This window comes from Malus sylvestris, chromosome 9 (assembly GCF_916048215.2).
Source record: "Malus sylvestris chromosome 9, drMalSylv7.2, whole genome shotgun sequence".
In the NCBI taxonomy this organism is placed as follows: domain Eukaryota; kingdom Viridiplantae; phylum Streptophyta; class Magnoliopsida; order Rosales; family Rosaceae; genus Malus; species Malus sylvestris.
In genome coordinates this window covers 29,708,483-29,733,611 of record NC_062268.1, presented here as the reverse complement: position 1 = coordinate 29,733,611, position 25,129 = coordinate 29,708,483, and the positions used below count along the sequence as shown (strand labels likewise).

The 25,129-nt window shown below is 37.3% G+C and overlaps 1 pseudogene; it reads right to left on the bottom strand.

Annotated features, from left to right (window-relative positions):
• Positions 1 to 10,116: 10,116 nt before the first annotated feature.
• Positions 10,117 to 15,066, bottom strand: LOC126633947 (soluble inorganic pyrophosphatase 6, chloroplastic-like; annotated as a pseudogene).
• Positions 15,067 to 25,129: the final 10,063 nt, after the last annotated feature.

Sequence of the window (25,129 nt, the reverse complement as noted above, 5' to 3'; positions counted from 1 at the left end):
TGATCCTCATCATATAAAATGATTGGACCTGAAGTTCCACCATTAAAAAAGATCAGACCTGAAGTTCCTTGATCATCATTATATAAAAAGGATTGGATCCAAAGTTCCTTGATCAAATCAAAACCTGAAATTTTTGAATCAATTGAGAAAGCAGCAGTTCCTCAACTAAATTAAAAGATGGCCACAGGTGCCTTAGTCCACAAACTAATAAATGAGGGCCAAAAGTTCATTGATTCATGTAAATGAGGATCATAAGTTCCTTAATCCATGTACAGATGAAGTATAGGCATGAATTCCAAAATATGAACCTAAAGGTTCTAATGATGTCGATTTTGAGAATAAATTTTGATTACATATGAATAATGTTGACCTGAAGTTCAAAATCTCTACTAATTAATGAAACTCTCTTTGTCAACCAAAAGAGGGTGAAAAGACTATTTAGTCTTCTATCACACAAAAAAAATGATGGGTAATAATGTAATTTCGCAGGTCCAAATTGTACTGTTTTTATTGAAGTCTAACCTACATGTGATGTTAAAATATCTCCAATATTTAAAATTTAAAAAAAAAACAAAAACAAAAACCAAAAACAAGAACTTGAAGTTCTAACATTTTGTGTAGACATGTGTTATATGTGGTATGAATTAATTATCGCAATTTCTGTCATATTTGAATTTCTTCCTTTTGGGAATAAGAAAATTATGAACTTAGCAAAACCCAATTGTGTGACCATCAACATCTTACACAAAAGATACTTTCATGAATTCATAATGCCCGAGAATGCATGTGGAAGCATATGATATTAGAAAACATCTATACTTAATGGCTCATTGAATCATATTCATAGAACTAGAAGTTTCCATCGTCTCTTCATTAATTCATTAATTATGGAACCAGAAGTTTCCATGGGTTCCTATATATAACAAGCTAAAGTAAAAGCTTTCAGACATGTATAAAATCAAATTGGAAAAAAAAATTTATACATACACATGAGTTACAACTACAAAAACAAACAAATGGGAGGGCCTTCATAAATGTTGCTCATGTGAAAACTCAATACTTGGCAATACCCCAGAAGGGAGAGGCACTGGAGATTGATCATGTGACGCATCAGTACTTGGCAAAACACCATAAGGGGAAGACAACAGTTGCCTTCGGAATCTAGCCACAAATTTCTGGTGATCACTTTGAATCCGACTTTCGAATTCCTGCAGCTGGTCGAGCTTTCTTTTCATGCTCGTTGAATAAATATTTGCAAGTTTGTGCAACTCTTTATTCTCGTGCTTGAGACTTTTAATCTCTTGTCTAAAACTTGCCACCTCAGCCATTAATGTTTCAACTTGGCGAGTTTGAGCAAGTAAGCGTTGGCTCATGTTGGATACAGAACCCGCACACTGAACACTGAAAACTAAAGAGTCTTGAACAATCAATTCATCAGACCTCTTTAAAAGTATTCTTTTATTTATAGGAGTGAGAAGGTTCCTAGCTATTACTATAGCCATTTTATCATCCCTCATCACAGAGGCTCCAACCGCAATAGGGCCATTAGAAGATAAAAAGGACGGACACCATATATTATCCTGACTCTGCTCGTGTGTATCTCCTCCAAGACTCAAATCTAAGTAAAGGTTAGATGGGCAAGCCATTTTCTGAAATAATGAAAGAAAAATGTTGGATAGAGTGAAATATCAAAAATACATAGACAATTTTCACAGGTGGACAATTTTCAAAGTGTGCATTTTGAATACAATTGATACCTCTATAAAAGGAGAGGTAACACAACCACTTGTTAAAAAATCAAAGAAACCCCGCTCTCCGAATTTCAAAAGTTGTATTTTCCTGAATAAAGTTTGTCAACATTTCTCAAACACAATCTCAGTTTTCTGGATATCATGGACAACTCTGTCAAAATATCTCTAGCAAAGTTAAAACGCGTAAAGTTCACTATTCCAACTACACCACTGTTGCCGACAAGTGTGGGTGACAAGGCCACATTCGCACCACTACTTGCTATTGGGAAATCCCTATATATGTCGACTTTAGTCCTCTATGGCAAGGCACACCTCCAAAAAACCTAACTCATCTTCCTTGCCGAGAATGCATCTGCAACAAAACCTCTCAACATATTCAGTCTTCATTATCTTTGAGAATACCTTTTCAACCAAGTCCCTCAAAATGCCAAACTCATTTTCTCAGCAAGAAACCCATTTCGATCGAAAAGGTTTACACCAGCATCAAAATCTTATACTTTTTCCTTCAAGAGAAAAAGTATTTCATATTATCAAGGTCGAGAGCAAGAGTATCTTATATCATGCTTTTTCCTTGTCGTTTCCTTTGCCTTTGCTCTTGCCTACAAGACAAGGATAAAGAAAGCAATCAGTCAGAATCTGAAATCAAACTTCTGGTCAGGAACCGACTGCCTGGAACTTTTCCCTGATTACTTACATTGCATTGCTCTCGAATAGTCATATTCAATTGTTGTCAGAGCCAGGCCTCAAGTCACCAACATTGCAGAATAATTGGTACACTATTGGCTCTTTACACTGAAGCTGTGAATCATGGATGAGTCACCAAGAAGTAATGGACCATCCAAGGGCAAAGGTTGTGCACCGCTTCTACTGTGTAAGAGACTGAAGCATAATGATCGACGATATGTCCATGGAAGTCCAAAGGGAGAAAATTGGTGGCTGATTGAGTGAATGGAAGACCAAAGTTCAATGATGGGAGTCCTACTCACAACCCTAGCAAACACTACCAATCTATATCATTCACATGATGTACAGAGTTGCCGCATGGATTGAAGTCTTAGTCAGACTATCCTCAGACTTGGCACTACTGAACTGTTGCATGCCCGAAGCATGACAGCAACCGCATAGATTCGAGTTCCAAAAGGGATAATCCATGGACACGACAATTTTAATATATTTTATGCTTGAAGCATGATCGATGTGTAGGTTCCAAATTCCAATGATTCAACTCCCCAGAAGTGGAGTTTAAAAATCCAAGCCCTATAAAGCTCTAGAGGAGGTTATGATCCTAATTCTCAAACAATTCATCTAATAAGAGATGACTGTCTTAGAAGAGACAATGTAAAGCCCTTAAAGAGGCAAGAATATCCAGAGTAATGAAATGCTTATAAATATGCATGCGCATGCACATGAGAATTATGGGAACAAGAATTGATGATTACCGATGTTAATTTTGGTTTTATAGTAGCTACTAAAATCATCAAAGAGCTGTGTTGATATTGAGCTATGTTCTTTTGTTTGTCGACAAAAAATTAATGGCCAAAGTGGAAACTTGGACCTATAGTACAAATTGCCAAATGATGTTGAACCCAGAAGGTTACATATGGGCATTTGTAATACAGTGAAATACACTCACATGATATGACACAAGGTTTCTAATTGAAACCTGAAATTGTAATACATACTGGAAACATGATTTCTCATTGTGAAGCTTGTTCATTTCAGTGGAGAATTATACATGCCCAAAGCATATCTCCACAAGTAAATCCCTCAAGTATACATGGAAACAAGTTGCTATGTATAAATTCCAAAGGAGAATGTGTCATGAAGTGTAGAAAATCCCCGAAGGATTCAAATTGCTTGAAGAAAGCCCTGGAAGGGTAAAACATAAATTATGTACTTAATACCAATGAGGGGTATAAATTGCCTTAATGAGTACTTTCATTATGATATTGTTGCAACACATTGAATCGCTTGCAAGAGTTGATATTAGATTGGAACTCTTGAAGAGTCCAGAAATATTATAAAGTGTTGAAAGGAATATTGTCTTGAGCAGCAGTTTGAACAATATGCCAACACAAATCTTATCCAAAATGTTTATGGTTTTAAAAAACCATATGGATTGAAGATTATGAGTTGAATACTCAAATGATTAACCAATATTTAGACACTAAGAAAGATCATTCATCCTCGTGAGGGAAATTATGAATTGATATTTGGTCCAGAAGTACCATATTTTAGTGAGGTATGTGCCTTACTGTATTTAGTACAATACACTGAGTCAGTTGTTACATTTCCTGTGAAGCATAATACCAACATATGGTATTAGAATGAAGTAAAGTTTATCTTTTGATAACTCCAAGAAATTATAGACATATGCTTATTCTATTCCAAAGAACTCACTAATTGCCATGATCTTATTAGGCAAGCAAAAATCTGAATATCTCTCTAGCCTGCATATAAATCGCTCTCAGAAATGATTTGTATTTACATATGAAAATAAATTGATCCTACAACGATCAAGGAAGCAACATTCATTGCTGCCACATCTTCATATCTCTTAGAAATACATGAGTTTGGTTAAAACTTGTGGCCATTAAAATTTGGAGCACATGTGAACCGCCTTCAAAAGTAAACACTCCAACTATCATAAATAGTATCAGATTACAGCAACATAGTATTAGTCAGATTAAAGAAAAAACAGAAGGATTAGTATTCATGTGAAGAAAAATGGATGGGTTACTATTCATGCACAATATTTCACTATTCATTTTAGGAAAGTTTGTAAAGTGAATAGTGTTGTTATAGTAATCTTTTACCTATAAGATGAGAGCATACGGAGGAAGGAAGAAGTGAGAAGAAGAAGAAGGAGATGAGAGAAAAACATACAGAGGAAAGAAGATGAGTTACGGAGGAAAAGAAGAGAAGGGAAAGAAGAGAGATGTGGAAGAAATTATCAGTGAGCCAGGTTAGGGAGAAAAGAGAAAATAGTGAGAGTTATTTTGTACTCCTATTATTTCAGATAATACAGTAATGTACTAATGTTGCCCCAAGGACGTAGGCACACTTGCCGAACCTTGTAAATATCGTGTCTTATTTACTTTATTCCACTTCACACATATCATCAATTTTACAACAATGACATTATTTTGTCATTGAATTATATAAAAACAAATGGAAGAGTTTGGTAAAAAGCATTACGAACAGTTTATCTATTTGCTACAATTGATTGGCTAAACAATCCTATTTTAATTAATTTTGGGTAGAAATGATCTTTACAAAATGATTATAATATAAATAATTTCGATCATAAACACAAAGTTGTGTGAAGCGGAGGAACTCCTCTTCAATCCTTAATACTAAGAGCAACTCCACCCCATCCCAATTGCTTGGGCAATTGGATTTCCCAACACCCAATAAAACCCTCTCCACCTAGCCCAAAGCAGTCAGGCTACTCAAGGACCCAGGAGAATCGAATTGTACAATCGGGTAGGGATTGCCTACTTAGTGCCCAAGTGGTTTGATGTCAGCGTGGCGTCACCCACATTAAAATTTTAATAAAAAAAATTAAGAAAATGTAAAAGTGAGGGGGATGAATTGTAGGAGAAGGTGGTGAATGAGATGTGTAGAATTGACGGTGAAGTCGGAATTCGAGGGGAGGGGTGGGACAAAGAAAAAGAGGGGGGGAGAGGGAGAGAGAAAGGAAGGATTAGCCGATGAGGATATGGGGAGGGATCAGGAGGGGAAGGAGAAAAAGAGGGAGATGGGAGGTTGGAAGTACAACAAACAAAAATAGGATGAAGGGGAGAGGTTTCAAGAAATAGTAAGAAAGAAAGAAGAAAGAAAAAAAAAAGAAAAATAATAATGATAAAATATAATATTAATTTTTTCAAAAAATAAATATTTAATAGCAATTGCCCAGGCAATTCATTTTATTGGGTGAAGTTGCAATTGCACAATTACTATCCACTAAGGTAATAATTGCATATTGCCCAATTGCCTAACCAATTATTAGGCCTGGCAAACGGGTCGTGTCTGTCGTGTTCTTGTCATTTTCGTGTAACACCGATTATCTTAACGGGTCGTGTTGTGTCATACCCATTATCTTAACGGGTCCTTAACAGGTCGAGTCACTTTACCCCGTTATGACCCGTTAAGAAAAATATTTTTTTTTTGCTTAAATTTGCACATACCACACATTGCCACATAAATATTACTTCAAAACATTAAAACACATTTGTCGTTTAAGTACTACATCTACACTAAAAAATAATAGCCTAATAAACAAACATTCATATACTACTAGTCTATTACAAAATATTAAATGTGCAAGGATAAGCAAACTGAAAGAGATTTCATTTTCATGGTTGTGAAGCCTTTCTTAAAAGTTTAAACATTGCCAATGGAACTCAAAGCTTGCATGTTATTCCTTTTACAAAATCCTCAATTTTCATCAATCATCATGACAGTGTAAATATTTTAAATTGAAGATCGAATTCATTCATTGTATTCATATAGGGTCAAGGAGTGTAGCTGTAAAAAATCATCAAAATCGAAGTTAAAATAACCGTTAAATCGTGATTTTTTGTTAATAACCGTCGCAAAGTTTTGTCCCGTTACTTGATCTCTAAATGTTTGCTTTTTGCGATTTTTGGCGTATGCGATCTTGAAGCATATACAAACAAATTTGACGGTTGAATCGTTCAAATTAGTTTTGTAGAATACGTATCCCATCAAAACGATAGATTTACTAATACTAAGAGTATATTTATACTTTCATTAAGTATAACATGAGATAGTGTAAATATTTTAAATTGAAGATTGAATTCATTCATTATATTCATATAGGGTCAAGGAGTGTAGCTGTAAAAAATCATCAAAATCGAAGTTAAAATAACCGTTAAATCGTGATTTTTCGTTGATAACCGTCGAAAAGTTTTATCCCGTTACTTGATCTCTAAATTTATTTTTTTTGCAATTTTTGGCGTATGCGATCTCGAAGTATATACAAAGATGTTTGACGGTTAGATCATTGAAACTAGTTTCGTAGAATGCGTATCCCATCAAAACAATAGATTCACCAATACTTAATAGTTTATTCATACTTTCATTAAGTATCCACTAGTGTAAATATTTTAAATTGAAGATCGAGTTCATTCATTGTATTCGTATAGGGTCAAGGAGTGTAGCTGTAAAAAATCATCAAAATTGGAGTTAAAATAACCGTTAAATCGTGATTTTTCGTTGATAACTGTCGAAAAGTTTTATCTTGTTACTTGATCTCTGAACGTTTGTTTTTTGCAATTTTTGGCATATGTGATCTTGAAGCATATACAAACAAGTTTGATGGTTGGATCGTTGAAATTAGTTTCGTAGAATGCGTATCCCATCAAAACGATAGATTCACTAACACTCAATTGTTTATTCATACTTTCATTAAATATAGAGTAAATTACATAAAAACCCCTCAGGTTTGAGGTCTATTACAATCTCATACAAAATCTTTAAAACATTTCACTTTTATACCTCACATACTATTTTATTTCAAAACAACACCTCAGTTAGATTTTCCATCCAATGGTCTGTTAAATGCTGACGTGGCTGCCACATTTGTGCTGATGTGGCTGCCACATGGCAAAAAAAATAATTTTTATACATTAACAATATTATAATATTAAGCCTATTTAACAAAAAAAAAAAAAAAAAACCAGAAAACCTGAACCCAGATCCCCCTCCCTACATCTCACCCCCACCTCCACCCCCTTACCCATCTCTTCCTTCCCGTCCGTCCATCCCCACCCCCTTACCCATATCTCCCACTATTCTTCTTTCTCCACGAATCCCAACACACTCCCTGTCACCCTCTCTTCAATTCCCTTATTCCCTCTCCCTCTCTAGGGTTTGAACTTCGAATTCCACCCATCTCCCGCCTCTTCCCCCGCCACCCTCTGCCTCCACGCGTCTTCTTCCCCGAAAACCCATATCCCCCTCCACCTCAAAGCCCCCACCTTTAATCATTTATCTGCTTTTTTTTTTCACTAATTTTCTTAGAAACCTCTGCAACCCAAATACCTGCAACCCACTGCTGAAAACCACAACCCACAACCCAAATACCTGAGCTCATCTTCGAAGGTGGGTCGTCGCGGTAGAGGAAGGCCGATGGGTCGTCGCCGGGGGGGGGGGGGGAAGCAGGTGCGTCGTCGCGAGAGGGAAGGGGGAGAGTAGGTGCGTCGTCGTCGGGGGGGGGGGGGGGGGGAAGAGCAGGTGGGTCGCGGCGGGGGACGGGTTTGGTTTCTTCTTTTTCTGGGGGAAGGGATTTTTACAGATAGGTGAGGGGGGAAGGAAGGGGACTGGGTTCGGGTTTTTCTGGTGTTTATTTTTAATTTTTAAATAGAGTTAATATTATAATATTGTTAATGTATAAAAAAAATATTTTTTTTGCCACGTGGCAGCCACATCAACACAAATGTGGCAGCCACATCAGCATTTAACAGACCATTGGATGGAAAATCTAACAGAGGTGTTATTTTGAAATAAAATAATACGTGAGGTATGAAAGTGAAATGTTTTAAAGATGTTGTATGAGATTGTAATAAACCCTCAAACCTGAGGGGTTTCTATGTAATTTACCCTTAAATATAACATAAGATTTTGTGGTATCCACTAGTGTAAATATTTTGAATTGAAGATCAAATTCATTCATTGTATTCATATAGGGTCAAGGAGTGTAGCTGTAAAAAATCATCAAAATCGGAGTTAAAATAACCGTTAAATTGTGATTTTTCGTTGATAATTGTCGAAAAGTTTTGTCCCGTTACTTGATCTTTGAATGTTTGTTTTTTGCAATTTTTGGCGTATGCAATCTTGAAGCATATACAAACAAGTTTGACAGTTGGATCATTGAAATTAGTTTCGTCGAATGCGTATCCCATCAAAATGATAGATTTACTAACACTTAGAGTTTATTTATACTTTCGTTAAGTATAACATAAGATTTTGTGGTATTCACTAGTGTAAATATTTTAAATTGAAGATTGAATTCATTCATTGTATTTATATATGGTCAAGGAGTGTAGCTGTAAAAAATCATCAAAATCGAAGTTAAAATAACTGTTAAATCATGATTTTTCGTTTATAATCGTCAAAAAGTTTTGTCATATTACTTGGTCTCTGAATGTTTGTTTTTTGCAATTTTTGGCGTATGCAATCTCGAAGTATATACAAACATGTTTGCCGGTTGGATCGTTGAAACTAGTTTCGTAGAATGCATATCCCATTAAAACGATAGATTCACTAAGTATGACATAAGATTTTGTGGTATCCACTAGTGTAAATATTTTAAATTGAAGATCAAGTTCATTCATTGTATTCATATAGGGTCAAGGAGTGTAGCTGTAAAAAATCATCAAAATCGGAGTTAAAATAACTATTAAATCGTGATTTTTAGTTGATAACCGTCGTAAAGTTTTGTCCCCTTACTTGATATTTGAATGTTTGTTTATTGCAATTTTTTGCTGATGCGATCTCGAAGCATATACAAACAAGTTTGACGATTGGATTGTTGAAATTAGTTTCGTAGAATTCGTATCTCATAAAGTTCAATGGTGTATATATATATATATATATATATTTATTTATTTATTAAGTAGATTTAAATTTATTTATTTTGTACGTATAACACTTAAGAAATTGAATAATATGTATATTTAAGCCAATGCAATGGTCACCAATTTTTAATATTTAATATATATATATATATATAATTATTATAGTTTTTAGAGGTATAAAATTGTTAAATTAATATATATATATATATATATATATAATTATTATAGTATTTTTTTAGGATTATAAAATTATAAAATTAAAATTTTACTTATAGTGTATCGTGTTACCCACGTGTATATCCGAACTAACCCGTTATCTTAACAGGTGCTTATCGGGTTACCCGATAATGACCCGATTCGTTATCGTGTCGATCCGAACACTTGTTAATTTCATGTCGTGTCGTGTCAGGTTATCGGATCCTGTCAGAAATTGTCAAGCCTACCAATTATGCCTTCAAGGGTAGACGTGCTCTAAGAAGCCAAACATTCCTCAAAGGAAAATTGGTAAATCAAAGAGAAGAGGCTCCTTAAAGTAACGAAGGAGTTCTTCCTCCAAATACTTATGGACCTATTCACAGAATTTCGTGTTTATGATTGGAAACGGTTATATTGTAAATCACTTTGGAAATATCATCTCTACAAAAAATCCGACTAAAACTAATATTGTCTAGTCAATCAATTGTAGCAAATAGATAGATAGTTCATAATGCTTTTACCAAATCCGTCCATATGTTTTTATATAGTTTAATGACTAAATGATCTTAGTTTAAATTAATTTTTTAATAGAGATGATCTTTATAAAATAATTTACAATATAAACGTTTTGATCATAATACAAAATTATGTGAATAGGCCATGAGGTATTTTAAGGAGGAGTTCCATATCCCTAAGAAGCCAATTCTTTCTCCAAAAGAAAGAGACAAGGTTGATGGTCGTAATCTCGTATTAGCAAACTCGTCACCAATCATATTAGCTTCCTCTGTATATGTGGCGTTTTGTAACATTATGCTTCTTTTGTTATCCGGACCTGCTGAAGTAACCACACTGGTCGATAAAGAGCACCCTATATATTAAGCACCAAGCATGATTACCATATTTAGAGATGAGCTCAAGTGTCTAGTAACAAAACCAAGTTATTATTAAATTACTCAGACGCACCGCCGGTTCCCAAAAGGGAAAACCTCTGATGAATCATGGCGAGTGCAAAACAATAAACGCCTGGAATTCCAATTCTACCAATGCATCTATGCAAGTGCCAGATCTTCAGCAGGAATCGATCTCTTGACAAGCTTAGCCCATGATTCATTGGTTTCGGTTATGACCTTAAGAGCATAATCCTGTTCATCATAGGAATTGTTTCTAAAATTAGATATGAAGTACAACAATCACACACACACATACTATATTCATGTCTAATGTTTGCAGATGGTAAAGAAAAGCCAGTGAAGAAGGATTTTAACAATGAGTGTTATATTACTGTCTAGTGGACAATACCAAACCACACTACAAACGAATTTCCAGCAACAAATAGATGAAAACAAGAGATAATAAACAATAAGGTCGAAGTTGAGGCATCGATAATTAAGTTATAGGGGCAGAAAGCCAAGAGGGAAGTCTATAATCTGAAAATTCTGAATATGCTGTTTAAAACAATGCACAAAGCCTCTTGAAAGGGTAATTACTAAAATACATAATCCTATCCATAAAAAGAAACAACAAACGATGCAGAAAAAGAAATAGGATCAAATTGGAATGTGGATCGATGAGTTCTACCGCAAAGATGATTTTGTTTTCGAGAAGTTACGAATCTGCATTCAAATTCTCTTGAAACAGTATTAAAACTATGAGTTACGGCAGCCCAAGAATCCTATCCCTTGATTACTTAATGATTATTCAATCCTTACCTTCCAAAATACTTAAATAGTCACACAACCGTCGGATGATTGCTTAAACTGACCAGGGGTATAACTATCATCTGTCAAATGAAATAAAATCTAGTATTCAAACAAGACAAATAAAAAGAAGAAACAGCTAAAACCCTAAACTAACTAGAACCCCGCCAAGCGGCTACCTATTTATGTGGCACTTATATTTTCCTTCACGCCACAACTACTACACTAATTCCACATTGATACATGAATAGACTTGCAACTACTCACCAGCTGAGGTAGATTTGTGTATCGTGTTTCAACTGTTTCGACTGCCTTCATGTTGTATGACATTATCAAACGTATCAAAAGTTAGAAATAAATGAACCGCATAGAATACCTCGCTCATTACCTTAAACCCTCCCACTACACCCCAATCCCACTGGCTGATTTTGAAGTCAACTCTTAATACACTATGCTACTAGGTCAGAGGGTAGGGTCATTGAAAGCTGGTGATTGAACCAATAAAGAAACCAATAAGGAGATAAAGGAAAAATAGCAATTTGGCGGCCTAGATGTAAATTTACCTTGTTTGCTGCTTTGTTGCCAAGACCAAACTTGTTAGCAGGCTTTCCATCTGGTATCTTGTAGTCTCTAAACCAGTCCCTTATTGCAGTGAGAGTCCCCTTAAGTAAACCATACATCACTAGCATTTAGTAAAATCCAAAGGTAATGTGGCTAAAATATTCATTCATTACAATTAAAATAAGAACTGATATGCACAATAATACCTAAAGTTGTTGTCTTCACCAAGAATTTTATAAAAGGGCGATCCCAAGTCAACAAGGCTCCCTGCCTTGTGAAGGTCGGGGGAGGAACGGGTGACAAATATATTTTTACACAAAATAAATATTTTTCACCATTTCCTTCATTTCAGTACAAAATTTTCATTGCCACACACACCTTAAGTCCTTTACAAAAAACTTGCTATTTAGTTCATCTAAGTTTATGAAGGTTGATAAATTGTAACTAAACAGTAAGGCTTGTCATAACTATCCATTCTGATTTAGTAATCATATGATGCAACAACGGATTTAAAAACTGAAAACACCTAAATAATGGATACATTAATTAAGGTAGCTATGGTGGTGTGTAATTACGGAAATCTTAATAGTGCTTGGTTAGAAAGCAGTACATACCGGGAAATGCTTCTCAACATCATCAATGTCATTAACGAGAGAAGCCCTTGGATCATCCAATGAAATTGCAATAATTTTCCAGTCAAGTTCCCCTTCATCAATCATAGCTAAAGCAGCCAAAGGCTTTACTTTGAGAATCTCGCCAATCCTTCTCTGACCATCGCCTATCTCAACAACATCAACTACAAGTTGTAGCAAAAACAAATGTTTTTACTTTTCCTTCTAAAAGTTGCATTTACCTTAGGAAAAAAAAATTGGAAAAAAGAGATAAGTAAGCATACCTGGATCATTATCCCCAAGGGCTCCTTCAACTTCAGCGTTAGCAACGGTTGGGTCTTCCCATGTTTGCGGAAGCAACCCGTAGTTCCAATTTACATTGTACCTGAGAACGATTTGATGAAGGTATTCACAAAAGATAACTTTAAGGAATTTAAATAAATGATGCACACACAATACATGTTTAATGTGATGGTGGTAGCATAGAAGAGAGATTTTAGATATGATAAAATAAAAAGAGTAAGTTGGAAGGGGGTAATGTGTATTTTAATAATAATGCAGTGTAGAATTTTATTACTGAAATTGTATGTGAATTCAAGAATTGTATACATGATTCTGGTACAGGGATCTCTTAATAATATTAAGAGAAGATGATACATGTGCAAGGTTGGTGTATAATGTAATGGGGTTACTGTATCGAAGAAAGATATGTTTGAAGTCATGAGTGGATTGGTAAGAACTTGGAAGTGGCTTAATGGGTAACTAAGAGTATTTATGTAATGTGATGTCGTTCCAGTACAAACACCAAAGCCTTATCCCATTAAATGGGGGTCATTCCAATATAAAGAAAGAAATTAAGATGTGTGAGATGAGACGTTGAGAGTAACTACTTTTGCATGTCTGTAATATAATGGTTACAGTGGACAAGCAGTGTACCTCAATATACATTGTTAGCCATTTCCTACATCTTAAAAGTTTTGGGGTAAGTGGTTGTAACATGGTAGTTTGTAAGAAGTTCTGGGTTTGGTCCCCATTCCCCATTTTATTATTGGTTTGTATAGAAAACAACTAAACTTAAATATCAAACTCTGTCACCCTATTATGCATATATGCATGTGCATATCTGCATGCATCTCTCACCGAAAAAAAATCCGTGCATCTAAGAAATAATAAAAATAAAAAATAAAAACAGTTAATCAGCACCAACAGTGGCTTGCGTCTAATTCATGATGCACCCTTAGCCAAAAAATTAAATTGAACACGCCGAAGCACCAAGACAAGAAAAAACACTATAATGTAACTTTAGGAAAAGTACAAATTAATTCTTACGGGTAGTAACGAAGTTTCCCCTTCTTTGTATGATTGTATCCTGCTTTATCAGAGTGTGTGGCTCATCAGTAGCAACCTCCATCTTTGCACTTGATTCTTTGGGTATTTCAACCACTAAGTTGAACACACCATCACCCACTTGCATAGGTATATCATGCCAAGGCGAAACCTACGTATAAACCAAAAGATTGTTATAGCAAGTTGAGAACTTGAGACAAAAGTGAACTGATTGGCATGTAGAAACCAACGAGGACTCAACACACCCAGCATTTTGAAAATCCTTTTACAATCACATATACATATTTACTCTTCAAATACAATTCGAACTGTGATTGCACACATACAGTCAAAACCATATTCCTGTAATCACAAACCAATGCATTCCATCAGTCATGTCTAAGAACCTAATGTGGATACTGAATGTCTCATTGGCTCCATTTTCCCGCCAAAACAAAACAACATAATCTGGAAAATTGCAAATTTAAAATCAAGTCCAAATTTTGAAACAGAGAGACCTCAATGAAGCAAATTATATATGCCAATTAAAATTTAAATCATAATTAATTGACACAGTTCCTATGCCTGTAGAACCTTCCATTATAATTACTGAAAAAATTGAATATACATATGTATAAAAACATCTAAAACCCTCAATTATAATCCCATCTATGCACGTATGGGAAGCTTTCACATTATTCACTTTTATCCTACATTTTTCTCATAATCCAAACAAAACACAACATAAAATGGAAAATGTGAACAAAAATAACCTTTTGACCGGAACGGTCAACAAAGAAGAGCCGGTAGTCTAGGGTTTCAGGCTGGCCTTCCTCCTTGATCTGAACTTGAGGATTGTAGATAGCTGTGCAATTGAAAGACCTCCTGGAAGAGGAAGACAACGACGCAACTCTTCTTCTACTAACCACCTGTTGTACGGGGCAGGTGGTTAGTAGCTCAAGGATGATTCCGAGCCTTATGTTTAAAGAGGCTAGTGGTCTCAAGAGAGGAGTGGAGTCTCCGAGTATGGACTTAATACCATCCCCGAAAAAGAAGACTAAGGGACCTGACAATGCAGAGGATAGAAAAGGTAAGATGGTGGAAATGGTGCGGGGTATGAGCATTAAGGAGAGATGCCTACTGGTAGATAGGGTTATTTATGCTGATGATGAGTTACACGAAGTTCCTCTGGAAGTCCGAGATATGTGGGATCATGTGGAGGCAGTCTCAACAGAGGAAGAAAGAAGTTTCTTGGCTGAGTGTGCGGGCAATCTGGCTCGGGGTGGTGGCGGCTGGCCCTCAACAGTCGCAAGATCGCCATGATTTTTTTGTTTTGGAACTGCAGTGGTCTTGGGTCGGACACGGCAGTAAGGGCCCTTAATGGTCTTATTCGAAACAAGCGACCCTCTATGATCTTTTTATCTGAAACTAAAATGGAAGATCATAGATTAGATGGTGTTAGGCAACGTATGGGTTTTTTGAATGGCTTTAATGTTTCTCCGATTGGAAGGGCAGGTGGACTAAGTTTGTGGTGGGATGATTCGGTGGAGGTGCAAATTCTGTTTTCATCTAAGCATATTATTGATGCTATCTTGCAAAAGGTTGGAAACCGAAGTTGGGTCCGGATCACTGGGGTTTATGGAACATCGTACAGGGAGGAACAAGCTGCTTTTTGGGAATGGATGACGAATTCTGTTACGCCTTCTGATATTCCATGGCTTTTTGTCGGGGACTTCAATGTGTTTCTTTGGGATCATGAGAAGTCAGGGGGTGTGGAGGTCCTCTACAATAGACCAAGGTATCTGGAGGAATTTATGCAGGCTATTAATTTATGGGATTTGGATTTTAATGGTTATGCTTTCACTTGGCGTGCGCCATGGTGATTTGGTGGAGGAACGAATTGATAGGGCTCTGATCAATGGGTTATGGCAGGATCTGTGGCCTAATTCCTTGGTTATGCATGGGACGATTTTAAGGTCTGATCATTGTCCTCTTATTATTCAATCTGATTCGGAGAGTGTGCGGGGATGCATGGTGCTTAAATTTGAGGCGTTTTGGGCTAAGGAGGAGGAGTGTAATCAGTTGGTGAGATCTTGCTGGAATCGGCCGGAACCTGGTGAGATTTTGGTGAGGTGGACGAAGAAAATTAACGATTGTAAATCCATTCTCATGCGGTGGAGCTGAAATAAATTTAATAAGAGGAGTCAACAGATTTAGAAACTTCTTCCTTAGTTGCAGGAGCTTCAAATGGATTGGCGTTCTAATATTGAAGATATTAAGAAGAAATCTCGGCTTGTTGATGATCTGTGGGCTCAGGAGGAAAGTTATTGGATGCAGCGATCTAAAGTTAAGTGGCTTCGAGATGGGGATGCTAACACCAAATTCTTTCATAATTCAACTTTGCATCGAAGACAGAGAAACCAGATTATCAAAATTAGGGATGAGCTTGGGAATTGGGTGGAGCAACCTTGTCGTGTTCGAAAGTTGGTGGAGGATCATTTTATGCAGACATTTACCTCAGGAGGAGCTAGGAATTGGGGATCGCTGTTGGACTGTATTAGCCTGTGTGTGACTGGGGATATGAATCAGGATCTGTTAATGTCAGTTTCTGGGGATGAAATTAAGGCCGCGGTTTTTACAATAGGGGGTCTAAAAGCTCCTGGACCGGATGGTTTTCAAGGTATATTTTATCAGTCTTTTTGGGAACATGTTTATGAGGATGTTAGTTTTTTGGTAAGGGAGTTGATGCAGGGCACGAGTAATCCGTCTACTCTCAATGCTACTCATATTGTCTTGGTCCCCAAGGTTCCACACCCAGAGTCGATTTCGCAATTTCGGCCTATTAGTCTTTGTAATTACTCCTACAAAGTGCTGTCAAAGGTTTTGGCGAACCGTTTGAAGGTTATTCTACCAAAGATCATCTCTCCCTCCTAAAATGCTTTTGTGGCGGGACAAAAAATACAAGATAATATTGGGATTGCTCATGAAATGTTTCACTTTTTGAAAGGGAGGATAGCGAAAAGTAAGTTTGAAATGGGTATTAAATTGGATATGCAGAAAGCCTATGATAGGGTGGAATGGGATTTTCTCAATGCGGTTATGGAGAGAATGGGTTTCTGTAGTATGTGGAGAAAGCTTGTTATGGGATGTGTTTCCTCTGTTAAATTTGCGGTCCTTTTCAATGGGCAGCCAGGTGACAAGTTTGCTTATTCTAGGGGTTTTAGGCAGGGAGATCCATTATCTCCGTATCTATTTATTTTAATTGGCGAGGTTTTCTCGAGCATGATTCAAGCGGCGGTTGATGCTAAAAGGTTGGAGGGAGTGCGGCTTGGTGTCTCGGGGCCAATCATTTCTCACATATTTTTTGCAGACGATACTCTTCTTTTTCTTAGAGCGGATGTTAAATATTGCTGGAACTTACTCGCTATTCTCGAGAGGTATTGTGAGGCATCGGGGCAGAAAGTTAATATGCAGAAATCTAGTATTTATTTTGGGGCGAATGTTCCAAAGAGGGTGGCTGTCGAAATGGGTGGCATTCTTGGTATGTCAGTGGTGGATCATCCAGGTACTTATTTGGGTGTTCCTGTTATTTGGGGTTGTTCGAATAAGCGTGTACTTGCTTATGTGAAGGGGAGAATCTTGGGGAAGCTCCAAGGGTGGAAGCAGAGCGCTTTGTTGCGGGCGGGAATAGAAGTTTTGATTAAGGCTGTGGTCTAGGCTATTCCTGCTTATCCTATGAGCATTTTTAAATTTCCTGCTGTTGTTTGTCAGGAATTGGATGCCATGGTTGTAAGGTTTTGATGGGGAACCAACGGGGAATACCGAAAGATACACTGGGTGTCTAAGGAGGTATTAGGCCTTTCTAAGGGTATGGGTGGAATGAGTTTCAGAAATTTTCAAGAATTTAATGATGCATTACTAGCTAAGCAGTGTTGGAGGTTAATTATGGAGCCGAATTCGTTGTGGGCTCGGGTTATTAAGGCCCGGTATTTCCCGCATTGTTCATTTTGGGAAGCAAAAAAAGGGGCCAGGGCGTCGTGGGCTTGGTCCAGTCTTCTCTCGGGCAGGGAGCTTCTTGCCAGTGGTTCCCATTGGCAAATTATGGGTGGGGAAGATGTGAGGGTTTGGGTGGACAGGTGGCTGCCCTTATTACCTTCGGGACACCCTATGCCGCTTGGTGAGGTTGAAGTCATGAAAAATTTATGGGTTAGCTCTCTCATTAGCTCCTCTTCCTGGCAATGGGATATTGATTTTCTGTGACCGTTTCTCTCTTTGGCGGATCAAAGGGCTAAAAGCTTATTGGAGACTTGAGGAGGAAGGACCGACTTGTTTGGGCTGCTAGCCGGAATGGTCAATATTGTGTTAAATCGGGTTATAGGTTGCTTCAAGTTCGATCTTTAGATGTCATGGATCATCGCCTGCCTGTAGTTCGTTCGATTCTAAAAAATATGTGGATCATTATTTGGAAGCTGGAGGTGCCTTCCAAAATTCGGCACTTCTTATGGTTATTGTTGCATCATGGCTTGCTAACTTGTGTGGCTCTTTTTAAAAGGAAATTATCCCCGTCACCTTCCTATCCTCTTTGTCGTTGTGTTGATGAATCTGTGGAGCATGTTTTTCTTCGTTGTCCTTGGATGGAGGCTGTTTGGTTTGGTGGTGCTCTTAATTATAAAGTTGATATAGCAGGTATCGATTTGTGGGCTCTGTGGTTGCAGGCTGTGTTGTCTTCTAAACTGGGCTCTTCAGCTGATAGGCATTGGTTCTAGTCTTATTTAGCTTTTACTTGCTGGTTCATTTGGAAAGCTAGATGTGATTATTTGTTTAATCAGGTCTCTATCAACTCCTCTAAGGTATTTTTTGCTCTTTCAAATGCTTTCAAGAATTTTTTGCATGCTGTGAAGGATTTTGGAGTTTCTCGATCGGTGGTGGGTCCTCGGGAGGCCATTAGTATCAGGTGGTGTCCTCCTTCTTCTCCTTTTGTAAAGATTAATATAGATGCAAGCTGGTCTAAGTGTTCTCGGATGGGTTTTGCGGGGGTGGTTGTTAAAAGGGCAGGCGGGATTTTTACGGCTGCGGTAAGGTTCTCTATTATGGTTTCTTCTTCTTTAGTGGCTGAGTCTGTTGCGATTCTTAGAGGATGTGAATTGGGTGCCTCGTTAGGTTTCAGCTCAGTTATCATTGAATCTAATTCTCTTCAGGCAATTTCTTGTTTAAATGGTTTTATTGAAAATGGCAGTTGGGAGGCTTTCCCCATTTTGGCTAGGGCTTAAAGGTTGGGTGAGGCTTTCCAAAACTGTCGCTGGTCTTAGGTTTCAAGATCAGCCAATATGGCATCGGATGTTCTTGCGTCAGCTGGTCTTACGAAGATGTGTGATTTTGTGTGGGTTGACAGACCCCCATCTTCGTTAGTTCATGTTTTATGTAATGATGGTCTTCCATGTCCTCATTAGCCGGATGTGGTGGGTTTGAGGTGACACTTCTACTAAGTTCAAGTGTCTGTGGCTTGTATCTCCGCTCACTGCTTTGCTTTGTGTTTGGTTTCGTAGTGTTTGCCTCTCTGTGGGCTTTCTTGCTTCTGTTTGGCTTCTTAGCCCTGGGATGTGTTTCTCCTAGTTCTAAATAAATAAATAAATAAATAAAGAGCTACTACTTCATCCAATCCATTAATGCGTTAACAGCTAGTACTCAGCGAACTTGTATCAATTTATGCCTTTGGTCAGATTGATTGTTTGATCCTTCATTAAATTGATAACGTGATGAGCGCGAGAGCCTAATATTGGTTAAAGTGTAAATCACATTTGCACCATTTTGATAAAAAAAAAATCATTAATTTATTGAAGGATTAGACATTCAAAGAGATAAAAAAAAAAAAAAAAAGCAGAGGCAAGCAAAGAGACAGTGCGCAGAGTAATGCTACACTTACCATATTTATACATAACCAAATCCCTACAAAATTAACTCATGCATTAACAAATCCCCAATTTCCACTAAAACGCCAAATCAATTTGAACATTTTGCCCACAAATAAACTTGTACCTTTCTTTCAAACTTCAAGTAAAGCTGAGAGAGAGTGTCTAAGTGAGGAATGAGGATGAGGGAATGACAGGGACGATGGTGATGCTCGACATGTGACGTCAACTGTACCACAACATGCCTCATTTCCAAGGCATGACTAAAATAATACCCAATATTTCAACAATAAATAACCTTTCCTTTTATTTTATGGTTGCATCTAACCTTTGTGTTAGACTGCATGTGTACATAAGACGAGACCAAGTCATTCATAGTTCACCATTTATAAACTCCAATATTTAACATAATACTTTATAGCAGAAAAACATAGAGTTCCAGAATCACTCAATGGAATTCAACTAGCATGATTCACTAGATTCCAGACTACATAACAAAACCATATGCCAACCAGGATTAATTCGCCATTCACATATATCACACTGTTTTCCAACAACAATTTCACAATCACAACTAATAATCGATTCAATGAATCAAAGATACGCATATTAACATTTAACCACGTTAATCAACCTTCAAGATCATATATTACTTTACTAACTTTAATAAAGCAAACCTTCGTAAGGTTTGCCGTATTTTCCTACCTAAAATCCAACCATAAGCTACAAACATAAACATAAACTTAAGCAACTTCAATGCACGAGAATCTAGGGTTCCAAACTGACTCAACGAAACCAAATTGGGAAAAAGATTACAAACCACTTAATAGAATCCAACAAAGATAGGGTTTCGGACCACTCAGCGGAACTGAATAGAGAAAGGGATCCTAAACCACTTGACAAAATCAAACGAAGACAGGATTCTGGACCACTCAATGGAAACGAATGGGGAAAAGGGTTTCAGATCACTTAATGGAATCTAACGAAGATAGGGTTCCGGACAACTCAATAGTACTGAATAGGAGATGGGATCCCAGCCCACTTAATTGAATCCATCACTGGATGAATATGGTCCCCAATGTTGATTAACCAGGTAGAATCATAGGCAAGCATCCAATAGTGTTGTCCTCCAATGCGGATTAACCAGGTGGGACCACCTATGGATATAATGTGATTAAGTAGGCAATGACCCTATAATGTAGATTAATCAAGCAGATTCACCTCTAGAATGCATATGGTTCACCAGGTAGGACCATAAGCATGCCTCCAATATGTGGTTCCTTAATGCGAATTAGCTAGGCGGAACCACCTATGGAAATAATGTAAACAGTTAGGCAGTGACCCCCCAATGTGGATTAACCAAACAATCACCCCTCTAAAACATGTAGTCCCCTAATGCGGATTGACTAGTCGGTATCATAGGCATACACATAATAGTATGGTCCCCTAATGTAGATTAACCATGCACGACAATCCATGTACCACACTGCTATATGGTGGAGTCACATCATCACAAATCATATATCTTACATCATACAACATACATCAATTCAACATGAATCACAATTGTTAACGCACATGCATATTATCCAATCAATATTTAGTCACCCGGACAAACAAGTTCTACATAATATTTCTTATATGGTCCCCGCTTTACCTGCCCATACTAGTAATCATTTATTTCTAATACACTTATTTAGAAGTTTATTGTAAATCTCGGTAAGGTACACTTTCACACAAACTAATGTGCATAACTCTTGGGATGACATGCAAACAAAAGTTGGTCCCCTAGGTCATATCAAGTCTCTAGTAACGCCATTTCAGCATTTAAGAAGGATTCAGGACATATTGACCAAAAGTCAAAAATGAGTTAAGCGGTCCTCGTTTAGGTCATAAAGAGCGCATCAAATTTCTAATTTGTAAACTCTTAAGGTCATCACAAGATATGCACAAAAACATACTAAAATTTCATAACAATCCAACGATCGGATTTTCGCCTACCACAAAGGTCAAGTGGCAACACTTTACAAAACTAGGCTCAAATAACTGAATCACACCTAACAAATGTCAAAAAACAATTTCAGGACATCGACATTAGCTTAGAAACACAAGGTCGGGCCTCTAGCCATGCAGTGCCTGGCGGCCAAGCTTTGCCAGATTTTCCAACCATCACTGATTTGGCTTAAAATTTACCAAGAGATGATCATGAGAAGAAGAGTAAAAGATATACTTGCACCGGAGCCTAAAGATGGGCAAAGGACAGTGAAAATCTTCAAGGAAGTTGTAGATCACCGAAAAAAATGTGGCCTTGTGGCAACATCGTGGTTGCTCTGCTCTAAGATTGTGGCCCATGGATCTCATCATAGGGTTAAGAACTACCCATTAGTGGTGGTGGTTGGCATCGAAGTGGCCGAGAATGGCGAGTTCGTCTCGAGACCACTCGGCACCACCGAATTCCACTTGCCAGAAACGAACCCTGAACGGGGTTATGTTTACGGTGGTTATGTTCGGGATAGTGAAAGAAGTCCAATGGTGGTGGTGGTAACCTGTTTCGTCTCTGGAATTCGTTGGAAAAATAATTTGAAACTCTACCCAGAAACTTGGCCTGCTTCGCACGGGTCAATGTTTCTCGAAATGACAACGTTGCTCCAACTTTGTTGCGGCCTTCCATATATAGGAGGTCCTAATTACTATTTTGTTCTTACCTTTGTTCACTTATTTCTTCTAAGTTATAACTCTAATTGGCAAATGGTTTTGGCTCACATGTTTGTGGGATCGAGCTTTACCCAAAAATACAAAGAGTGACCTCGTAAGGTCTACGGATTTTTAATGACTAATTATTACAAAAAAAAAAAAAAAATCAAACTTTGTAACTAATAGAACAATCCAATAATTAACGCAAAATAATTGTAATTTTTGAAATATTAAATATGAAGATTTGAATCATGAAATTGGGGAACAAGATTTCATAACTAGGCTTTGGCTCCATAATTTTTATGTGTCAAGGAATGCTCTGATTTTGTTTTATTTCATTTATTTAATTTTATCGCATCTTGATTATTGAAGTTTCTAATTCTATAATTGAGATGTGATTCACACCTGAACTCAAGGTAAAAAAATTACTATTCGGGTGGCGGCATGACACGTCAATTCCAATATGATCGAGATTCCTAAATACTTAGGAAACATTCCTAATCAACGTATGATTAGGTTTCCCTTTCTTGGTCGACAAAATGGTCTTCCTTGGTGAAATGATCTTGCCTACCAATTAGGGGTGTATCAGATTGACTAGCTTCAATACCCTAGTTCGGTGAACTTGATACAATTCATGTGCTCACTTTGGTGCTTACTAGTCATTCTAGCCATGTTCTAAGAGCTTTTGTATTGGATACCATTAACATAAACACAAATTTATAACATGATTTTATTTAAGAAAGAAACAAACTTACAAACTTAATTGAACGAAATGAAAATTAAATCATACACCGTGTAGAAATAGAAATTATAAGTAAAACTAACTTGATGAACGCCATAGAGGCTTGCAGTTTTCAATGTCTTTATAGACGAAATTCGCCCTCATTCTGGTGCTTCGTAGTTCTCGTAGGCGTTGTCCACCAGGATACAACTATCAATATTCAAAGTCCTAGCACTCCAACTTTGAATTTGGCGAGCTCAAATCTCAGAAAAGTACTAGGAAGATATAAGAAGTTCGGCAAAGAAAAATTCACTGAGTAATAAAATTGGAGTTGGAGGAGTTTTATTACAATGTTTATGATAAGATGCAGTTCTTCAAGAGTAGTTACAACTGATGGATTTCAAATTCATAGTTTTCTTATTATCTCAAATTTAATCCAGTTTTATATAAAAAAAAAACTAGCCTTGTACCACAAGTTTATGCGTGTGGCACATGGGTCTTTTGAATATTTTTTTTTTTGAATTTATGTGTTTACAAGATTTGTTTTTTTGAACAAACTGTTGCTATCCTAATGGATTAGGAATGTAATTGTGTAAATCATCGTATATCTAGGAGTATCTTATATATTCCCTTTAGTAGTTTAATTCCTATTAGAGATGTAATCCTATTAGGGTTGTTGATGCACAAAATCAGTGAGGACTTTGGTACAACAGAAAGTGTTAAGTTTGTGACCTTCACTAGATTGCTCCGGTCGCTAGTATAGATAAGTATGTAAATGGATAGAGATAGGGAAGCAAACACAAGATGTATGTGGTTCACCCAAATTGGCTACGTCCACGGAGTAGAGGAGTTCTCATTAATTATGAAGGGTTTACACAAGTACATAGGTTCAAGCTCTCCTTTAGTGAGTAAAAGTGAATGATTTAGTACAAATGACATTCGGAAATATTGTGAGAAATGATCTCTATTTATAGAAGAGAGTTTCTAGTGTCATTCTGACATTGACACGTGTCGTGTTGTGATTGGTTTCTGATGTTGACACGTGTCGCGCTATGATTGGCTTCTGATGTCAACACGTGTCGCGCTGTGATTAGCTTCTTGGTTGGAGGGAAACTCTTCTGGGTCATTGATGGTATAACATTGACCGATGCTCAGTAGTTTCGGGATTTGTCAAGTATGGTACAAACAGTGCTCCCCTAAGTTCCCGAGTGAGGGAAGCTTCTCGGTTGGGGACTTGCAAGATCCAAGCTATTGAGTAATCACGAAACTTCTAAGTACCAAAGTATGGTATCACTTTCACTTGCCCTATCTGTCTCATATGTAGATGTGGCATCTTCTCTGGAAGTACTTTTCCTCCATCCAGGGGTGGTATCTTTAACCGATGAAGATGCACAAGGTAATGTATCAATTTCACTTGAAGCTTACTTGTAGTTTCGGGCTTGGTCAAGTGCGATACAAACCCTATAGTAGGAGTCCCCTAAGTCGCCGAGCTAGGAGATTTGCCGAATGAGGTAAAAGACAAGGTAAGTAATCAGACTTCCAAGCAAGCAACCTGGATCGGAGATTCGACTTCGGCTTCTGGTTGATTGTTCTCATTCTCCTTGTGTCGTAAATAGCACCAAGGATAAGGAGAAGCAAATGGAGAAGAGATGATATGAGATATTTTTGCTTTTGAAGAAGTAACTTTCCACATGTTTATTCTTGAACTGGGTTAGAGGGTTTTCTGGTTTCTTCCAGAGTATAAGGCCAACTCAAGAATTTGAGGGTCAAACCAAGTCCATCAAATCTAGAGTACGTTCGACCCTGATGATATGGGATAGTTTTGCTTTTGACAAAGTAGTGGATGTATCGGCACGTGTTCTGTTACGTTTGTCTCTACATGTTTCCTTATGTCCTTCTCACTTGCTCTATCTGTTCCTCAGGCAGATGTGGTATCTTCTCTGGAAGCATAAGATGTTGAAGATGAGTACTCGAGAGCAATGCCAGGTAAGTAATCAGGCAAAGGGCTCCAGGCAGTCAGTTCCTGACTGGAAGCTTGATTCCAAGTGCTGACTGATTGC